Genomic DNA, 8,901 nt, shown 5'->3' with positions numbered 1-8,901 from the left:
ATCTTTTTACCATCCAAAATCATATACATTTCATTTTTCTCTGTAGAGATCCAACATAAAAGTGAGCAATTTTTATTGTTGCTATGGAAGTTTTGAAGAATATACCTGTGTGAGGTATCAAATATGGAAATTTGGGTAAATTTTAAGGTTCAGATTCAGTTTCATTTCAAAGTTTACAGAATTCTACTTCCAGGAGATAATAAATATATTCATATACCTCATCTAAATTTTAGAGATCATACATACAGGAAGCTGTGTGTAATCTAATTGGATATAGTCTACTTATTTAAAAAAGGAATTTTTGTTTTTGTCTATCATTTTGTTGCTTTTATTATTTCTGTGTCTGCATCATTTCATTTAGTCCTGTATATTCACATTTGCAGTTGTCACCAATTTATCAGTATCTAGAGTATCTAGATATCTTTTTAATGAGTATCTAGAGGTTCTTAACTTTTTTCTGTCATGGAGCCCTTAGGAAGTTTAATAAAGCCAATGGACCCATTCTCAGATTGTTTTAAAAATATATAGAATATAATGCATATAATTACAAAGGAAACCAGTTTTATGGAAATACAGTTATCAACAACTTTTTAAAAAATAAATTCATGACTCCCAGGTTAAAAACTCATGCTCTAGAAGATACATTAGACAAATTTATGACAATAGTCATAGGGTACAAAAAAAAAAGAATTCCCAAGAGTAAAGTATAAAAATCTGTTGGCTTTTTTAAACCAAAATTCTATCATTTAAATAATAACAATAGCAATAATAATATCATTATTATAATTAAAATGGCAATAACAGCTAGCATTTATATACTGCTTACTGTGTACCAAGTACTTTGAAAACTAAGGCAAACAGAGTTTCATGTTTGTCCAAGGTCACATAACTAGTAAGGGTCTTCCTGACTCCAGATTCAGTATTCTAACTACTCTTTCACCAAAAATGGTATTGTTTGATTGCTCTGCTGATAAATCAGTTATTAAATGAAGTCCTATTCTACAGTGATTCTGGCTTTACTGAAACTTCTATGAGCTCTTTATAAAATTAGATCATTTGCAATCTTGGACATGCTGCCAGACTTCTTGCACACAATCTGACCACCAATAGTATTAACAGATTAAAGCCTTGGCTTTCAATTCCCCTATGTGTCCAACTAAGAGTCCAAGTAAGCCTTCTCTCAAATGTGTAGTGATATTACTAGTCACATCTAACAAAGGCAAACCTAGTCTTCCATAATGTATATGCCTGGGGAAAAAATAACAGATCTGCTTGGATCTCTCCATTCTCATGTTACATACTTCAAGTCACATTGTCTGTTAATGCTTTTTCTAGATCTGCCATATGGATAATCTTAGGAGGAGGGGAAACTTTTAAAATAACAATACTCATTGGTCATGCACATAAGATCTAATCCCTTATAAACAGAATGTTTTTTTTTTCTGTCATTTAGCTCCATAATTGATAACCTGACCTCATTCCTAAATGATACTATTATGTCTTCCAGGAAGACTTGATGGGCCTTCTGGTCCTTAATAGATATAATCACAGAGATAACTTTATTTAATGATCATGTGATTATCAATATTAAGCAAGGCATAAAAAAGGAGATGGGTAGTCTCCAAATATATTGGAGGATGTAATAGGAATAGGGAATTAAATGGTGAGATATTTCAGATTCTCCTATTTGTGGATGCCATTATGCTAATAATTATCTTCCCTTTGACTTATTCATGGTTGCATGCCTAGATTCACAGGTAGGTTTCAAATCTAAATCTTCCTGATCCAAGTCCAAAATTCTACCTCTTTGTTGTTACACTGCCCTTGAAGGAAGCCATTTATCTTCATGCAGCTACTGCTAGATTTTTGTCAGTAAGAATATAAGATCATAGATTTAGCTCTGGAATCTACCTGGGAAGTTCATCTTCTCAAACTCCCTCATTTTACAAATAAAAAAACTGAGGCCCAGAGAAAAGAAGGGATTTGTTTAAGTCATATAGTTAAGTACCAGAACCAAGCTTTAAACTCGGCTTTCCTAGTTCTTTTCACTGCATCATGCTATCTGTATAGCATCTGAACATATTAATTTCCATGTTGTTTAGCAAGATTTCATTCAATAACATTTTTATTTTAACATTAATATAGCCTGATGATGATTCATGTCTATTAACCAAGGTGTAGCCCCTTTGTGAGTTAATTTCCTACTTTGCCTTAGCATTTGAAGACTTTGTCTTGAGAAGACAACTGATACTTCAGGTTCTAAGGATAACCTTGTGAGTGTATACTGCCCCCAAACTGTCTATTTGAAACCCTGCAAAATCATGTCCGATTTAGGTTATTCAATGAAATTGTTCCCTTTAGTTCTATCAGAGAAAGAGGTTCACACTTTGTATAAGTATATGGGCATTAATTCCTTGTTAAAAGATTAGCATCTCATCATCTTAATTATTACTTTTTTTTTCTATGATTACATCAAGTATGATGGGAGAGAGGAGAACCATATCCTTACCTTCCTTTACAAAGGAACACCATGATATCAGAAGAATCAGGATTATGAATGACTCAGGTGGGAATAAAGAGATGTATAATGTATATAAATGCACTTATACATATTATCTTTTTTTGACCAAATGAAAATTTAATTGTATTAGTTAAAATGAAAATGTGGCATCCAGTGAAAAATGAAAATCAAAGGGTGAAAATGTTGCTGAAAACTCCCTTAGATGGATTAAGATGTCCTAAAAAGATGACTGGAAGAAAGACAAGATCTTGGACACAACCAGCCCGGCTAGAGTCCTGTCCTGTGCAGATCTAAAAGGAAAGAATTTCTTCCAAGGGGATATTGAAATCCGTGTCTGGAGTATACTTGGGTTTCCAAAGCAGGACACTGGCAAAGATCATCTCCCTTGGGTCTTTTCATCTGGAGATCTTTCACTTGAGTCTTCAGATTGGAAAGTTCCTTCTTCATATGATCAATGTGCACTCTGAACTGGACTATCTGTTCCAATAGTAGCTGGTTGCTTAAGGTCTTCTTCATAAGACCAATTTGATAGGGAAGGATGGTTCTCTTGGCCATGACATTTAAGAATTTCTCTGACTTCATCATCAGCTTCTTTGACAATGTCTGAAGCACATTCTTGAATATTTCCTCCAACTCACCTAGTTCATCCTAACTGCTGTCTTTCACATCCTGGATCTGGCATATGAGGTCAGCAATCTGCATAGACTTAATTGGGTATTAATATTCATGTAGGTAATCAGGAAATTCAGCTTCTCCTGGGTATTATTAATTTTAACTTTCAACTTTGTCAACTGCTGCTCCAGTTCATTCACTCTGACCATTATCTCCACTTCCCACTTTTCTAGCTTGCTCTTCATGTTTTGCATTTGTCTATGGTTTGCATATCTGGACTGCCAATGATAGTCCCAAACACATCTTGCTGCCAAAGAAGCTTCTGCACTTTCTCTACAGTCATGACTTCTATGTTCTGGATCTTTTTTGCCAGCTCCTTTCTTGCTGACAGTGAGAGAGGCAACATATTGTTTAAGTTTATCTAGTGAGTTCTTCCTGAACTTAATCATTTCTCCGAACATTTGGGTATTGGTTTGTACCAAAAGTGGAGGATAATAGATGGATAGGCAATATACTCTAGTCATTAAAAATCCTAGAGAAAAACGTCTACTGTGTTGAATAGTGGATTTATGGGAAAACAAAAACAAAAGTCTCACACGGAAGATAAGGCTCAGTAGCAATCCACAGTGAGAGAAGGCTGGGTTGTAATCTATACTAATGGATGGAGCATTGGTTTTGAAAATAATATAGATCCATTAGAGATTTATTTCCCAAGTCATTATATTATGATTCACTTCTACTGAATTAGAAAACATTAAATCTATAGTTCTAACCACTCCCCCTCCATAGATAAGTTTTATTTCAGTGATCTTGATGATGGTTATGATAAAAATGTTGATGATATTAGTAAAAATAAAAATAATTTTACCAGTTTCTCCAAAGCAAGCCTTATTCCACCTTTCCTATAAAAATGTCACCTATCACCAAAAGATTACAAAACATACTCATTTTATTCACATGCACAATAGTTCACAAGACATAAAACATCAAAGAATAAAAGTCAATTAAACAAGTTTTTGCAAGACAGTTTATAAGAACTCAAAAATTAGATGAAGGACATTGATGAGGATAATCTTTCTCAAAGCAGAACTCATCCATCTCCAAGGGAGTGAGGGAAGGGAAGGACAACAGTAAAGTAAGAGAGGTGCCATACTGCCACACACAGAGGGGTACTCTGTGGTACTTGTGGCAATCTGGAAGACAATCTGTAACATCAGCCAATTGGCCTTTGGTCACTCCATTTATTGAGTTACCCACTGAACTGATATGATGTAATGACATTTACAGATCCAAGAAAGAAAAAATAATCAAGCTAGCTTAGGGTTGCAGACTGGTCCTCCTCAGAACTGTCATTATGAACAGTTTGATATGGAAGACAGATAAACAAATGGCACTGAGAATTTTGATATCACAATAAGGAAAGATGCAACAGAAAAAATCAGAAATAAAAAATATTCTATCTGGTAGAAATACTTTATTATAGATAATGATGACCAGTAAAATGGACAAACCCCAAGTGAACATGAGAGAAAGGTAAGAAGAGGGAACACATTTTCCAGTTTCTAGCCACCACAAATACTGAATGTTGGAAGGGATGTGGGAAAACTGGGACATCGATGCATTGTTGGTGGAGTTGTGAACGGATCCAACCATTCTGGAGAGCAATCTGGAATTATGCCCAAAAAGTTATCAAACTGTGCATACCCTTTGATCCAGCAGTGCTACTACTAGGCTTATATCCCAAAGAAATACTAAAGAAGGGAAAGGGACCTGTATGTGCCAAAATGTTTGTGGCAGCCTTGCTTATAGTGGCTAGAAACTGGAAAATGAATGGATACCCATCAATTGGAGAATGGTTGGGTAAATTGTGGTATATGAATGTTATGGAATATTATTGTTCTGTAAGAAATGACCAGCAGGATGAACACAGAGAGGCTTGGAGAGACTTATATGAACTGATGCTAAGTGAAATGAGCAGAACCAGGAGATCATTATATACTTTAACAACGATACTGTATGAGCATGTATTTTGATGGAAGTGGATATCTTCGACAAAGAGAGGATCTAACTCAGTTCCAATTGATCAATGATAGACAGAAGCAGCTATACCCAGAGAAGGAACACTGAGAAATGAATGTAAACTGTTTGCATTTTTTTTTTCTTCCCAGGTTATTTTTACCTTCTGAATCCAATTCTCCCTGTGTAGCAAGAGAATTGTTCGGTTCTGCACACGTATATTGTATCTAGGATATACTGTAACATATTTAACATGTATAAGACTGCTTGCCATCTAGGGGAGGGGATGGAGGGAGGGAAGGGAAAAGTCAGAACAGGAGTGCAAGGGATAATGTTGTAAAAAATTACCCAGGCATATATTCTGTCAATAAAAAGTTATTCAAAACAAAACAAAACAAAACAATAAAATGGGGTGGAGGTGAATAGGAGGAGAACAGGCTAAATTACAAGTCTCCTCTAATGAAATCAGGCTTCCCATGAAAAGAAAGCTCATCTTTTTAATATTAAAACTCTTTGTCATATATATGGCAGTAAGACATTGGATATATTTTTTAGAGAAATAACTATGAATATCACTAAAAGTCAATAAAAATAATACTTTATAGTATTAATAATAACTAGCAATTATATATCACTTTAGAGTTTTACAAAACACTTGCACAAAAATTATGTCATTTACCCTCACAACTACCCTGGAAGGGTGTTGTGCTATTATTATCTTCATTTTGCAGGTGAGGAAATTGAGGCAGACAGATTAAATGACTTGCTCAGTGTCAGTTAGTAAGTGTCTGAGGCTAGATTTAAACTCAAGCCTTCCTTACTCTAGTCCACTATTATACACTGTGCCACATTGCTGCCTAAAGATCAGGGTAGATAGAACTGGCTAAAACACCTAATCACAGAGAAAGCTCAAAGAAGAATAGAAGATCTCATCAAGAACTGTATGAAAGAAGAGAAGATGAAATAAGCACATTTTGAGAATAAGTAATGTTAAATGGATAATCAGAATAGTTCACTTATGACTCAAAAGTGACAAAAGTCTTTAATATGTCAGGTAAATTTCCCGTGGCTGATTTATAGATGCCATAGGCAAAAATAGCATTGAATGGATAATCATGAATGAGTTATGATCTACATTCTTGAAAAGAACTTCTAAAACATTAGTCTTGTGTATCTACTTGAGTCTGTAAATATTCTACATCAAAATAAAGGTAGATAGAGACCTTACCTCTTAAAAACAAAAGCTTTTTGTTTTTCAACAATATCTCAGCTCCAATTTACACAACACTATTGCTGATGATAGCAGGGCAATTATTAGTAATAATCACATTGCTAATCTGAAATAGACAAAAGTAGAAATATAGGGGCGACTAAATGTGAAAACATAAATGGTGAAGACACTGAAATTTCACATTTAATACAAAACTCCAGAAGTCCTGCATAATAATGAAAACAGATGGCAAGAATAATGTCATTCTTAAGTGAGTGAAAAGGCAATGGATATACTTAGACTAGAATTTTAAAAAGCCTTTTTTTTCAGTATGATATAATGAATACAACTAATTGACCAACTATAAAAAGAATAATTCAGAAAAAGCTAGAAACTGCTATAATCTTCATGAATGAGCACATTCTCCCACATTATTTGACAGAGAATACAAAACCATTTCAGGACCTGTGTATAATAATATAAGACTCCATCTATTACCTTAATAAGAGTCATAAGAGAGAAGGTGTAGCTATTTAGGAATAATTCTAAAATCAGCTAGTAAATAAGACCATGGAGAAACAACCTGAGAAAATTACTAAAAATCTAGGCAAAGAACCTTGAAGGCTACATCAATATCTGGTCAGAATATACAACAAAAAAATCAAGCTCAACCTTGCCTGACTAAAGACAACCAAAAAGAAATATATGGAATGGAATTTGTGGGGAGGGGAAAGAATCTCATAAATTCAAATCAAATTGTTAAGGTGACAAAAGGAATAAAAGCAGTACAAAGAATAAACTAATTAAACGTAAGCCAAAAACTATACTATTTTTAACTATTTTTTGTGTGGCTATCTTTGGAAGTCTATTAAACCCCATGGATCCTTTTTCAAAATAATGTTTTCAAGTGCATAAAATTATAAGTAATTACAAAATAACCAATTATATGAAATTTAGCTATTAATTTTTTTTTAATTTATGGACCCTAAATCAAGAAGTTAAATTAGAATCCCTATATTAGAAGTGTAGGAAAGAAAGGAAATAAAGGTGGGAGAATACCCAAAGAAAAATGTTTGGAAAATTATAAATTGGATAAAGTACTAAACAGAGAGTCTGTGTACTATCAATTGTATGATTGATGGAATAATTATGTTATGTGTGACAACTAAAATGTTGGTTTCTCTGTTAACCTGGAAAGTGGCAGGGCCAAATAAGAATGAAAATTATTGGCTCAAGAGTCTCACAATGGTGCATGAAAGTACCTTATTAACTTTTTTTTATTTAGGCCTAACTATATTTCTTTTTTTTTATTAAAGCTTTTTATTTTAAAAACATACATAGATAATTTTCAACATTCTCCTTTGCAAAACCTTGTGTTCTATTTTTTTTTCCTTCCTTTCCTCCCATCCCCTTCTCTAGACAGTAGGTAATCCAACATATGTTAACCATCTGACTATATTTTTTAACAAAAAAAATATCAAGAGAAATAAATAAGTTATAAGTTGGGAAAGGAGAAGAAAAAAAGTTATGTAGAAATAGAAGATCTTAAAATTTTGATCCTGGAGGTAAGAGGGGAGCCATTGAAGGTTATTGAATTGTGGGGTAAAATGATCAGATCTATGCTTCACAAAGTTCTATAATCCTATATATTTTATTTATGCATTTAAAGAATTTTTCTGGTGTATCACAAGTCCCCAAAGCCCATTGGTATGGAACTGTCTCTTCCTTGATGGAGATCAATGCTTAGAGCCTACTTGAGGGACAAGATGGAGTTGGGGAAAGGGCTAGAAGAGAATTCATTTTCTTCTTCTTGTCAGTCTTTTGAGTTTCTTTGCATTCTGCAGTTACTTTGGAAACTTTTCACTCTAGCTTTAATGGAAAACATGGACAATATCCATCTACTTCAGGTTGCTAAAAGGGTAATAAGGCTCTAGGAAGAAGCCAACATGAGAAGAGCCAGTGGTCTGCTTCATGTTCATATTCCTGGGAATTGTTCCTTGAGTGAAATCTGAAACTCACTATTGATTGAACTGAGTAGCCTTTTAACAATGGGAGAACTCCTTCACTATGCATTGTTTGGTATATATTCTTCTATGTATATTTATAATTAATTTTTTACCATTGTGTTAAGACACTGTCTGAAATCCTGAAATCAAAATTTAGTGAGGAGAGCACATTTTGAGCAATAAACACTTATGTAATACCAGACATAATAAAATGAATGACAATGGATCTAGGTGTCCAAACAAAAATCAATAACATTTTAATAAAAAACAGGATTGATCAGTCCAAGACAGCTACAGAAAAATTAGCATTTCCTTGTCCAAAAAAAAAAAAAAGATACTTGAAAGACATTAGAATTCATGATAAAACAATTCGAAATTTAGCAAAAATGCTTTTGGAACAAACACATCTTACTTCAAAAAGCAATAGTAAAGATTTATATCATATACCATATATATATATATTAGTGACTTTATCTAAGGTTATTGAAAGTGATTTGTCTCTAGATATAACCTGTGAAACAAACTAAAACCTAAGA

The 8,901-nt window shown here is 33.5% G+C and overlaps 1 pseudogene; it reads right to left on the bottom strand.

Moving 5' to 3' along the window:
• Window positions 1–2,811: 2,811 nt before the first annotated feature.
• LOC127561280 (uncharacterized protein C20orf96-like) lies at window positions 2,812–3,582 on the bottom strand (annotated as a pseudogene).
• Between the last annotated feature and the right edge of the window lie 5,319 nt (window positions 3,583–8,901).

This window comes from Antechinus flavipes, chromosome 4, assembly GCF_016432865.1.
Source record: "Antechinus flavipes isolate AdamAnt ecotype Samford, QLD, Australia chromosome 4, AdamAnt_v2, whole genome shotgun sequence".
NCBI lineage: Eukaryota > Metazoa > Chordata > Mammalia > Dasyuromorphia > Dasyuridae > Antechinus > Antechinus flavipes.
Note: the sequence above shows the minus strand (reverse complement) of the source record. Positions and strands in the feature narration are given on the sequence as shown.